The sequence below is a fragment of the Lytechinus pictus genome, chromosome 7, assembly GCF_037042905.1.
Source record: "Lytechinus pictus isolate F3 Inbred chromosome 7, Lp3.0, whole genome shotgun sequence".
Classification (NCBI taxonomy): domain Eukaryota; kingdom Metazoa; phylum Echinodermata; class Echinoidea; order Temnopleuroida; family Toxopneustidae; genus Lytechinus; species Lytechinus pictus.
The window spans coordinates 5220704-5233601 of NC_087251.1; the positions used below are offsets into that span (position 1 = coordinate 5220704).

Below are 12898 nucleotides of genomic sequence, written 5' to 3' on the forward strand. Positions count from 1 at the left end.
GTACTTTTTGAAAATATCAAGTGCCGTCTATCTGTAATTCTTTTTTTTTTCTCTCTCTCTCTGATAAAGGGATCTTTTGAACATTTATTGTTATGGGCACCTGGGGGGGGGGGGGGTGTTCAAACATGGCTTGTTAAAAGGAATTTGAAATGTCCATGCTGCTGGTGTTCACACAGTGATGGAAAATGTCCTAGCCTCTATATACAGCTACCCCCCCCCCTTCTCAGATATATCTATCTCACAACATCCCTTAAGGGGTAACTAAAGTGCACCTGCTTCTGCTGCAGTTAAGTCTCTCTACCATTAAGAAATTCAAGGCTTCTTTGTTCAATCATTCCAATATCAATGTATAATCTTTCTCCTTCTCAATTTCCAGATAGCCATTTAGATAAGATGTATAAAGAATATAACAGCAAATTGTCTTTTATCTCAGAGAATTGGGGAAGGATTAAAAATAGCATCGACCTATAAATTTCACCCACTCTCTGGGAATATTGTTTGTCCACTACATTTTCACTTCCAAATGATATTTTAATTTTTTTTCAATAAATAATAGGTATTTTTATAGGACCTCGTTCTAAAATTATATCATTATACAGTATACATCCCCTCTTCAATCATTTATCCTTCATTTGGTAACTTTATTTCTACATGCAACTTCATTTTTAATTTGATACTCACATATCTTAATATAATCATTTTTTACAATTACTAGTATGCAGGTGTGGACATGAAAAGAAGCAAGAGCACCATATATTTTGTTTGTGATATGGTCTATTGAATGAGTTACAGTGTATAGCATTCATGTAAAGACTTTTACTTTCATTTTATGCAAAGAACTCTAAATAAATTTTTGACCAAAATTTATTGTCTGAAACGACGGTTTGGATGATTTGACAAGTGGCCTAAACAAGTGCACAGTCTATGTCATAGATTCAAGGTCTATTTAGAATATCCCTTTGTCTGAAATTCATTCTAATTCTGAACATTTTGAGTTGTTATTAGTATATGATATGTTATCCTGAAGCAATGCTTATTTTCTTCTTCTGGATAGGCCATGGAAATATGAAGTGTGTTGCCTGTGGCAAAATATGAGTAGTTTTGTCTTAGCTTGAATTTGCTATTTTAGTCTGAGGTATAAAATGAACTTCAAGGGAATTACATCCTATATTTTTGTGCGTGTCTATTGACTAACATGTAATGCTATAAACCCTTTCGCTTTTTTCATATCTGACAACATTGACAATTAGGCTGATTTGATAATATGATATGGTACCAGGAAAGCTGGGAATAAGGAACTTGGAAAATTACAAAACAGCGTGCAATAAAATTTACAACTTCATCTATTATTAGTTTTAAAAGCTCTTGTTTTTTCCTGTAAAAATGCAATTATTTCTTAGAATTTTATGGGAGTTATTAATGAAAGTATTCTTCCATAAACAAGAATGTCATCATGACATTTTCAATACAATACTCATATTTCAGATTTTCAAGGCTACTCTGAGATTACTATAAAAATAAATTAATCTATCCTGTTCCCATTTGATCACATGAACGCTTTGCTAGCGTTCCCATTTGATCACACGAAAGTGGTTTTCAAAATCACTTCACATAAAGCTATTGGAATGCTCTCAGTGGGGTGACACGTTTTACGCGAAATTCGAAACTGCAGCGTAGGCATTCTACACACAGTGCGTGGAGTAGCATGCTCAAAATGTGCGAAGATCGCTTCCCGAAGCACGGTTCTGTTCTCACTTACGCTAAAACCAGTTTAACGAGGCAAAGCGATCTTGAAAACTACATCTCGAGGTGGTTTTATAAACTGGTTCGGAAGATCGCTTCCAAGATCGCTTTGACCGTTCTCATTACACGTTAAATGAGTTTCCACTAAACTAGTTTCCAGTTTTAGGAAGGTAGTGAGAACGGTGCCTTACATCCTTTCTATTTCCGTGCTACTCTCCTGATTCAGCTCCTGGTCAAACTTCTTAAAACAGTTCTGTCTCCATTATGTTTGAGCTATCACAAAGTATAGGTGTACATACATTTCTTATAACTGGTCCATGATTGTTGACTTTCCCTATCAGGGATAGGAGGGACTACCTTTATAGTAATAAAGCATGTAAAAAAAAAGCATTTTAAGTTTGCAGACTAAGATAAAAATTACAATAAATTCAAGTTAAATGTTCAGGTTCACAGGATTTCTTATTATTAATAGAAAGTCATAACTTGCAAAATAGATATTATAATGGAATAATTTTATATTTGGTTTAGACTCATATGTACAAATCAAGAGATGAAGAGATGTTTAGTGTTGTCGACAGCTCAAGTTTATTCATTCTTTGTGGAGTTTAATACCTTCTCTCATTGCATTACATTATACTTCATTTGAATCTTCTTCAAGCAGAAATTTCAAAGGTTGTTGCTTGGCTGAACAACCTGTAATCAATACTTGGCACAATTCTGCACTCTGGCGGTGTAGGGAATAGGGGGGTTTCCCTCTTGCCTCCTAAAACACATCTCAAATGGCATCTGCAGATGTGGTTCAACATATGTGTCTGGCGAGAAAGGGAAATGAAAGATCTGCGGTTAATTGGTAGCTTTTAACAAAGGAGTCTATTAAACCTTTTGAAGTTTTGTTACCAGGAGTTGATTACAGAAGTCATGAAATTATTGGTTAGAGTACACTCTAAATTCCAAGGATTTAAAATAAATCCAGATCGGCTGTGAATAGTGACCAGCCAAATATTAGATTTAGTTTTAAACCTTGTACATTTGAATATAAATCTAAAAGATTTGAATTTGAATCTTCTGAGATTTAAAATAAATCCAACATTTGGTTGGTCACTATCCACAGCCGATTTGGATTTATTTTAAATCCTTGGAATTTAGAGTGTATGACTTGTTGCCTCTGAATTCCTAATTCATATCAGGTTTAGATGATGTAATTAAATTTAATGATATAATGATTTTCTTTAAGAACCTCTGAAAATTATAAACTAATGTTATTAATAAACTTCATGGTTTACAATTCACTCTGCCCCTTTTTATGGAGACAATACTGGGCACCTTGATGAAGATACAGAGTACCAAGGGGCTAAGAGGAAAGGAAATCTCCGGAAAGCTGTAAGCTGATACTAAAAATAGGCTGTAGAAATAGGCTCCCTAATGGGGAAGACATTGACAGATCTTTCGAGCCAGCTAACACTCTCTCTCTTTCTTTTGAGGTAATTTAGCTGAAACAAGGGATTTAAGCTTCTTTATCTTACTCTTAACCAGAATCGTCTTTAGTGTGCTGAGAGCCAGAAGGATACTAACCTTGGTACTTGCTGAAAAATAGAATTAATTGCCTTCTCAACAGAGTGTTTATACATGAGAGTTTACAAAATGAAACTGGCTTGTTTTATTGTTGTATGAATCTCCTGGGGGGGCCACTAACATTGACTAGTGGATACCATGCGCGACCAAAAAACACTTAAAAAGGATGTCTTTTTCAAGATAGGGCACGTTACGAATGTAACATGATAAGGGTGTCATAAACACTAAAATAATGAAAAAAGGGTATCTATTTTCGCTAGGAAAGCTATGTGTTAAGGGTCAAATTTGCGAGGGTGTAAAAATTAAGACTAAAATGTTTTATAAAGGATGTACTTTTGCCCCAAGAGTCAACACTACGTGTTTAGAGTACGATTTGGGTGAGATGTGGGAGGTGGGGCCAGTCAAATATATTGTTGTACACATGCGTGACCAAAAAAACGTGTTTAAAGGGGTGTTTTTTCAGTTTTGGACGCGGTCCACGCGTGGACTCGTTAAGGGTATCAAAAACACAGATTTTAAAGAAAAAGGGTGGTTTGGAAAGACTGGTCAATGGTCAATCGCAGGGTCAAACGTATTTAGGGTATGTTTTTCCCCCAAAGCTTTTTTTTTAAGACTAGCGAAACGTGTTTAGGGTATGTGTTTTTTTTCCAAGCTTTTTCCCCGGAGGTCATATTTTGGCGACAACTTGTTTAGGGGCCAAAATGTGTAAACAAGGCCCGCGAAAAACTTGTTTAGGGGGTTATTTTGCACACAGAGAAAAACTTGTTTAGGGGGTGTTTGGAAATTCCTTGGTCAGGCGTGTGTACAGCAATATATTTGACTGGCCCCCCCGGGCGTCTGTCGTCCGTCCACAATTTCAAAATGCTTCTTCTTTGCCATTTCAAGTCCGATTTCAATTCTGTTTGCTTTATATGATAGCACTAGGTGGGGGATTCAAAACTTTTAATCAGAATTTCGAAATTCATTAAATATGCTAATTTATGCGCATTTTTCGAAATTCACAAAAAATGCTTCTTCTTTATTTGTTGACCGATTTTGAATTTTTTGCTTCCATCTGGTAGAGCTTCATGAGGTTCACCAAACTTGTACACAAGCTTTTGAAATTTTCTCTAGAAAATTATTTATGCTAATTTATGCAAAATTTATTCATAAATCACAAAAAATGTTTTTTCTTCTTCATTTGTTGATCAATTTCAATTTTGTTTGCTTTGTATGATAGCTCGAGGTGATGATACAAAATTTCAACACAGACTTTTGAAATTCATTAAATATGCTAATTTATTCATATATTTTCAAAAAATATTTATTTATTTGTTGATTGATTTTGATTATTTTTGTTCCATCTGAGAGCTACATGAGGTTCACCAAGGTTCTACAGAGAGTTAAGAAATTTTGACTAGAAAATTACTATGCTTAATTTATATGAAATTCATAGATCACAAAAAAATGCTTCTTTGTCATTTCTTCATCAATTCCAATTCTATATCCTCAATTTATGTCACAAATCACTACAGTGTCATCGGGCTGAAATTAAAATTGTGTTAAATTTCGGTGCGAGATGCCGGAGGAGCTCCACATCATTGATGTGCTAGTTTTTGTTTTTTGTTCTTTGTTCTTTTTACCTTTTTTTGGTCAAGGGGTCAGATATATCATTTAGAAATACATGTAGATGTTTACATTTGATTTAGCCTCATCTACACATTCATTACATGATACATGTTTAATGGTTTGTGAATTTTATGTGACCTTTACCTTCATCAATTTTCAGACAATAATGGTGTAGCTTCCAATATTAGATATTTTGGCATGGACAATAAATTAACTAATTGACAAGTGTCTTTTTCATTCAGTGACAGAAATGCTTTCATCAATTAGTGAAGATATTTGCTCTTTTTTTATCTCTCATTTTTGTATAATTGTTCTTTTTGCAATGTATTGAAATAAAACAATATTTTTACTGTTGAACAAAATGAATGATACATTCCAATATACTTTTGTCAGTTGTCACTGCTTTGATAATTATGGTAGGCCTACATAAGATGATTACCTTAGCAAAATCAGGATAGAGAATATGAGCAATTTAACAAAATAATATATCTTTATAGTGCTTTTACCGTTAAAGTAAAATTCATTTGTAGTAAACAAATATAATAGTATTGAAATCACTCTAATGAATATATTACATTACCGTAAGGGCACTAGTATTCAACCCGTTTGGAGAGTTTCCTCAAATATATAGAAATATGGAATTTACCTTAATTTCAGACCTGTCTTATTTCCAAGAGCAAATGCTGGTTATTCTTTTTGCGTTATTTTTTTCTTCAACCCGTCGACTGTGTGCGCGGGCGATCGAATTATACGGCGATGGTTTTTGGCACTAGTATTCAACCCGTCGGCACTAGTATTCAACCTAGCGATGAAAGATGGCCCTGTCTCTCAATCTGCCCTTGTCCCATCTGACTATGGATTAGACCATTTGAGATGAGACCAAACATGGATTAGTCAAAGCCAGAGACTTACATAGATCTAGATCTAGTTTAGCAATCTAAACCATTTTGAGATTCGCTATCTATCATCACTAGGTTGAATACTAGTGCTATTCAGTGCAAAAGGTCATCGCCGCATAATTCGATCCTTCGCGCATACAGTCGACGGATTGATAAAGAAAATACCGACAACAGATTACCCTGGAAATAACAAAGGTATGAAATTAAGATAAATTCTCTATTTTTAAATATTTGGGGGAATCTGTCAAAATCTTTGAATTATGCTGGGTTGAATACTAGTGCCCATACGGTACTGGGTTAATTTTAGGCCCACGTGAAATATTTGCCTGGCAAATTCAGTATAGAGTTTTTAAGGCATTATTTATGTTTTCTATTTTTGTTTGCAACATGAACTGAATTGTTGTTTATATGCTTCCACATTGACACTAGACAAATAATGTGATGAAATCGAGTTAGAAATTGCATGACATACAATGTGAACATATTAGTTTTTGCATGTAATGATTGAGCACCTATTAGGCAGTGCAGCGAAAGCTTGGTAATAGCAGCGCTTTGTATCCTCAGGGAAAAAAGCGCTATATAAGCACAGCTATCATTATTATTTTTATTATTATTATTATTGTTATTATTTTTATTATTATTACTATTATTATTATTATTGTCATTATTAGTATTATTATTATCATTATCATTATTATCAATATTATTATTATCATTATTATTATTAGTAGTAGTAGTATTATCAGTATGTTAAACAATATATTCACTCTTACTGTGTAAAATTCAATTGAATCAGTTGTTAGCTATTGTGCAGTAACCAACTAACCATGATTTTTAAATGAATAAGTTAGTGATATAAAGATACAAATCTTGAACAAGTATTTCTGTTTGATTCACAAGGTGTCATCTGATCTTACTTTCTAAAGATACTGATTGAACAGCTTCTTATTTAAAAAAAAATATTAGGTTTATCAAAATGAGATAATATAATGTTTTAACTTCCTATTTTTTATTAAGCCTGGTTAAAGTATCTAGTTTCATTTAATGACTAGAATTGGAATGTAAAAGTGAAACTCTATTTGTGGGTCATTTCTCAACCAACTTGATTTTGTTTAACTACAGTAACACAAGAGAGAGAGAGAGAGATTGTTCTGAAGAAAACAAATTAACTGTATCTATTTGGAATAATGCATGTGAACATGTCTTCATGTGACATCAATATTGCTTTTATTATTAACTTTCTATTAACAGGTACACATGAATTATCAAACCTAGCAGAAGTCTTAGAAATAGAAGAAATAGCTGTGGTTCATGAAAATTGATGAGTGTATAAAGTTGAGATCCTTCCAGGGAAGAGAAAAGACTTCAGTTGGTGTTTGGCTTCACATTATCATATGAAGCTGGATTAGTGTAAGTAATGAGAGGAATATGTAATGGGTGTATGTTATTTATCTATTCAAACAAGAAATGGTACATATACATACAGATCATTATTCTCACGATTCATGTAGATGTCAGAATGTGCCTTTTTGATGGCCTTTCAATACAGTATTTTCAGTGTCTTTCCCTGTTTTGTTTTTAACATCCCATGAAGCCACCTTGTGTTAAGAAGAAGTATTACCATAGTATCAATGTGGAATCCATATTGTGGATTATTTTTTACTTTCTTTGTAACAGAACCATCAAATTGTGCTAAGTGAAAGAAAAGTATCAGCTCTCACAAACTGTTCCCCATCTCATATAACAGAAACATATAGTTCATGCTTATTCTTGAAATACAGGCATGTAACATAAATTTATAAGCATTATATACAATTTATAGATGCTATCCTGAAGCTATGGATGCACATAAACATTTAATTTAACTCTAGAGTATGCAAAATACTATAATTTTCAACCTCAGCATGCACTATATGTATGAAAGAATATTCTGGAATAAATTATATCCGATGAAGATATTAACTTACTGTTTATCCTCAGGGTATATACAGTGCGTCCCACAAAAAACGAAACCGAGATTTAGCGATGATTTATCATAACTTAATCATAAATACAATAGACAAATGACCTACCAATGTAAAGCTTAGAATCTCCTCTTTCACCTGATATTACTTAGATTATTCCTCATTCACGCATGACTGAGCAAAAACAATTTGAAGAAAGGATACCAAAAACCCATTTGGCGGGGGTATCTGAATTTTAAACAGAAAATCACATGCCTAAAAAGTTCAATATCTGCTCTTTTATTTGATAACTTAATCACAGAAAATGGTCAAGAAGTAAAAAAGTTATGTTCCCTCGAAACAATGCTTGTATTTCCATAATTTCATTAAATAAACATGTTTTCACTGGTTTCCCACAGAAGCTATCGCACGGTTAACAAAAGACTTAATGCATGGCTGATCGTCAACAAAACGGAGTGTCAAGTGAGTTTGAATGCTAGCCTGTAATAGCTCTTCATTTTATGAAATTGTTGAGATTCAAGCCTTATTTCAAATAACCAGAACTTTTTTATTTCTTTACCATTTTCTGTAATTGAGGTATCAAATTAAAGAGCAGATATTGAACTTTTTAAAAATGTGGTTTTCTTTTGGAAACCTTGATACAGCCCGCCAAGTGACTTTTTGGTATCCCCTCTTCAAATTGTTTTTGCTCACTCATGCGTGAATGAGAAATAATCTAAGTAATTTCAGATGAAAGAGGAGATCCTAAGCTTTACAATGGTAGGTCATTTGTCTATTGTATTTGTATTTAAGTTATGATAAATTATCGCTAAATCTCGGTTTCGTTTTTTTCTGGGACGCACTGTATATATATATATATATGCCTACATCCTACGAAAGGGCGAAGTCTATGAATGGTTTTATTCCATCATAATACACATAGACGTAAAGACGAAGGTAGAGGGTGCTAAGGCGCATTACGAACATTGAAAGAAGACAAAAAAATCGCCTTAAACACAGATGTAGAGAAATACATATATATATATATATATCTTTTATCTTGAGATGGTTTCCATGGTAATTTGGATAATATATAATATTCAGAATTAGGAGGAAGTATATATGTGATGCTATGGATATATTTGATAGCAATAAAAAAAGTCAAGTGTCATGAAGTATTTACAATACCTATCATCTGATGAAAATGAAAGTGAAACATGGATTTATAGAATCAAAATTTATATTGATTAGATAGTACAAAATATGCTGCAGAATGTATGAAATATACATGTAAATATGGAATATTGGGTATCAAGCAGAAGAAAAGGAGAATCATTTGTCTATGTGCTTTAGTTCTTGAAAATAACAGCTGTATATGTGATGTGATGGTGTCAGATGATGATTATGACATGGTTGGTCTACATTTATATCAGTATTCAATTTTGTATTTTTAATAAGGTGGATAAAGTCATGATTTGTGGAAGTCAAATCAGCTTTTTGAATAGTCATTTAGAATGTTCATTGATTTCAAATAATGTATTTGCAGCTCTCAGCAGGCCATATTTTTATTTTCTTCAACTTGAAAGTGGAATTATACTTCCTCAGAATTTCACACGTTCTTTTGTCTGCTTCTGGCTAGTTGGTTGTTTGCTCCAAGTAGTGTTCTCTGCAAGAGAAATACTTTGTTTAAAAAGAAATAAATTGAAGTGAGGTATCAGATGTTGACTGATTTCCAGGAAACAGGGCTCATTGATGATGAGGAGGCTCCATCCTAATGACAGCATCCCTGTGTTTGTGATGGTACTCCCTGATTGGATGGTCATACTCTGGAATATCATTAAACCAGAAAAAAAAACCACTGGAAAGAAGGAACTGTAAGCCGAGCTAGTAATTGACTGCTCTGTGATCCCCAGTACTCTGGGTTTTGTTTATTACTTAAAGGTCGTTCAGACTGTTTCCCGTCACTCGGGGAAGGGGGAGAGAAATCTTATCTCTTTACGACTGACCATCCATACATCCCCCGGTGTCCGGGAGATTGGCACCGCGGGATGAGTGGGCTAGGTCATCGGCATGGTTACGTAAGGCGCGCCCGCACATGATAACGCGGGAAATGCAATTACTTGCAGCTAGCCGAGCACTAGCACAGTACCTGAGCGGAAGCAGTTCTCTTGACACCACATTTCGCGCATGCGCACTTATGATTAAAACAGGTGCGCGATCTCGGATTACGAGCCAAGGTCGCTCTTCCTTCGAAAAACCCGGGGATAGAATCGGGAGACGGGGGACAATCCTCCAGGCCGTCCAGACTGTCGATTCTCCGGGGGATGTCCCGTGGGACAGTCTGAACAGGGTGTTAGAGATAAGAACAAACCAGGCTTGCTTGTCAGAGCTCTATATGTACATGAGCCGGTGAGATGCTTCAACATCTGACATACAAAAAAACATATATATATATATGTATGTATATATAAATGACAGGTATATTGCCACATGCACCAGTGTGAAAGTAAACTACTCAATATTCTCCTTGAACAAAAAGCATGCAAGTTTATATCGGGTGATTTTCAAAATTGCAAGAACTTGGATTTTCTAAGGTTTCAGTGAATTTCGTATCGTGAAAGCATAGTATGAGAATATTTATTGAGTCAAAACAGTGCACATGTTTTGCATAGGACTGTTAGAGTATTTTAGCAAGCTCATTATTCAACAAGTTTTATGCAGGTATGAATTTGCTAAATATTTGAGACTTGACTGTTTTTGTCTAATTTTTTAGTATATTTATGCATCATGGGTGAAAATACATCTAGTCAGATTAAGGCGTGAAGTCAAAACCCAATCTGCTCCCATTGTGAAACTGCTTCGAGAATATTTAACCTCAATTTTTTTTTAAAGCCCGTACAAAGCGTTAATAAAGGGTCAGAATGTGAATTAGACTCAAGTCTCATCTAACATTCCAATATCAAGATTTCACATCACTGTCCTGTTTTTATTCATATTTATCATTACCTCTACCTCAGAAAAAGAAATTATTTTCACAATATAGATTCATAACGTATATAAAATAGAAAGTATTCAACAAATCATGCTGCATGCATATTTTTATCCTTGTTATTTTAAAAGACACTAGCTCTTAATAGAAAGCCTTTCTATTTAAAGAATAATTATGTATTAAAGTCTGTTTCTATTTTTAGTATAAACATGAACAAAAATATACTTACTCTGTAGTTGGGAGGTTTGAAAAGACATTATCTTGCAGTTACTGAAGGATTGAGTTATTTTTGGCACAGTGTAGCTAAATAAAGGTATGTTATGTGTATAGCATTACATGCATGAGTGATATGATTCTTAGGTTGGTGTCTGTGACTTACAACTTTCTAAAGATACTCTTATACATAGAAATTAGACAAGAGAGTTTTTATGGAGTGGGTATACTTGCAAAGTGGGAGATATAAATGAGTTTAATGGATTTCAAAGGGTGAAGGCATTCAGAAGATATAAGAAAGGGTTACTGAATAGGAGACACAAACAAATAGGATCTCTGAGGTGAGAGGGTTAGTCCAGAGGCTTAAGAAATCCTTTGTATTTTGGATGATTGCAGTTATGGATTAGTACTAAAATAGCTCTTTGAGTGAACTTGACCATTGTAGCTGTTACAAAACAAAGGACAAGGGAGGTCCCAGGGAGGTGGGTGGTTTACCTAGATTATATGAACATAACTGTAGGTAGACAAATTAATGAGCTCTTCTTCAGTGTAGCTTTATTTTTTGAGGATCATATCCTTTTATGCAAACACACTCAGCTTGGTAACATATGCTGTGGATGTTTCCGGGGGGGGGGGGCACTTCCATTAACGAGTAGATACCATGCATGACCAAAAAAACATGTAAAAAGGATCTCTTTTTCAAGATATGGCACGTTACGTACTGTTACGTACGTAACGTGATAAGGGTGTCAAAAATAATGAAAAAAGGGTATATATTTCACGGTCCAATTTGTGAGGGTATAAACATACTTTATAGATGTACTTTTTGCCCCAACACTACATGTTTAGGGTCCGATTTGAGCGAGGTGTGTGGGGTGGTACTAAACCCAATGAAAGTAAAGGTAAGGACAATGTCCATGACATAACAATTAAGATATCGTACTTGTTTAGGGGGTCAATAGGGAATGTTTCAATGTAGTAACTCCATCTCTTGCTATTTGGTGAGTCTGTCATTTTCCAATGATATCATATTTCTGACCAGAGGTAACATACCTGTATGTCTGCAGTAAATGCTCTGGATTTCTCTTTGCCAAACGGGTATGTAGGTCTATGATTTTTCTGTTTCTTGTTGGCTTGGCAGGAAGAAATAGGAAAGAAATGTGCTATATAAGCATAGCTGTTCTGATTCCCTTCAATCTTTTTTAATTCTAAAAGTCAAGCTTTGAAAAACTTTGTAAACCATAATTTTTTAAACAAATTGTTGATTTCTCTGAATGATTATCAAGATAAATTAAGACTTGTCATTGCAAGGTTAATGTCCCCAGATAGACAAGCTACTGTACCATTAACTGGTAATTGGATTATTATTGAGGGGCGAACTATCAGAGATGATTTCTTTTGAATATACAAACTATTTCTAGGAAGATCTCTTAACAAGAACAACCTACATTCTACTTCTATGTAATCTTAACAGTAGTAGTCGTCCTTAATCATCAGACTTGTTAATATAAGCCCTGTTGATTTGATTGCCGAGATGTGCTCAGGACACCGATGAGTGAATGCACAGGCAAGTGCAACCCCTATTATCCCCTGTTTATCTTAATTTGGAATTTATTTCTGCCTTTTGTCTCTTTAACTGAGAATACGTACATGGTATTTAGTGATGGCTCATTCATGATTCTTTACTAATCCAGATAATTTTATATAAACCATATTTTACAATAATCTGATATTAGCATCTTTTCCTGCATGCATATACTGTTCCAACAGTACTCCTCTTTTAGATCTTTTTGTCTTCATTTTGTTATGGTCCATATCATCGCCAAGTTGTATTTATTTTGTTAAACGAATCATATACAAATCAATGTATTATTAAAATTGTTGAATGCTAACCTACACATACACTACAATGTGATAGCAAAATAAAAAAT

The 12898-nt window shown here is 34.1% G+C and overlaps 1 protein-coding gene across 2 annotated transcripts in view; it reads left to right on the forward strand.

Moving 5' to 3' along the window:
* Positions 1-12898, forward strand: part of LOC129265103 (tyramine receptor Ser-2-like) — a 33465-nt gene that overhangs the window by 8526 nt on the left and 12041 nt on the right. Inside the window, exon 1 of one of the 2 annotated variants that reach the window (XM_064101734.1) lies at positions 7066-7232. The exons of the other annotated variant lie outside the window; for it this stretch is intronic. The gene's annotated coding sequence lies outside the window, so the exon portion shown is untranslated. Of the gene's footprint in view, positions 1-7065; positions 7233-12898 lie in introns of those variants that run through there. 2 annotated transcript variants of the gene reach the window in all.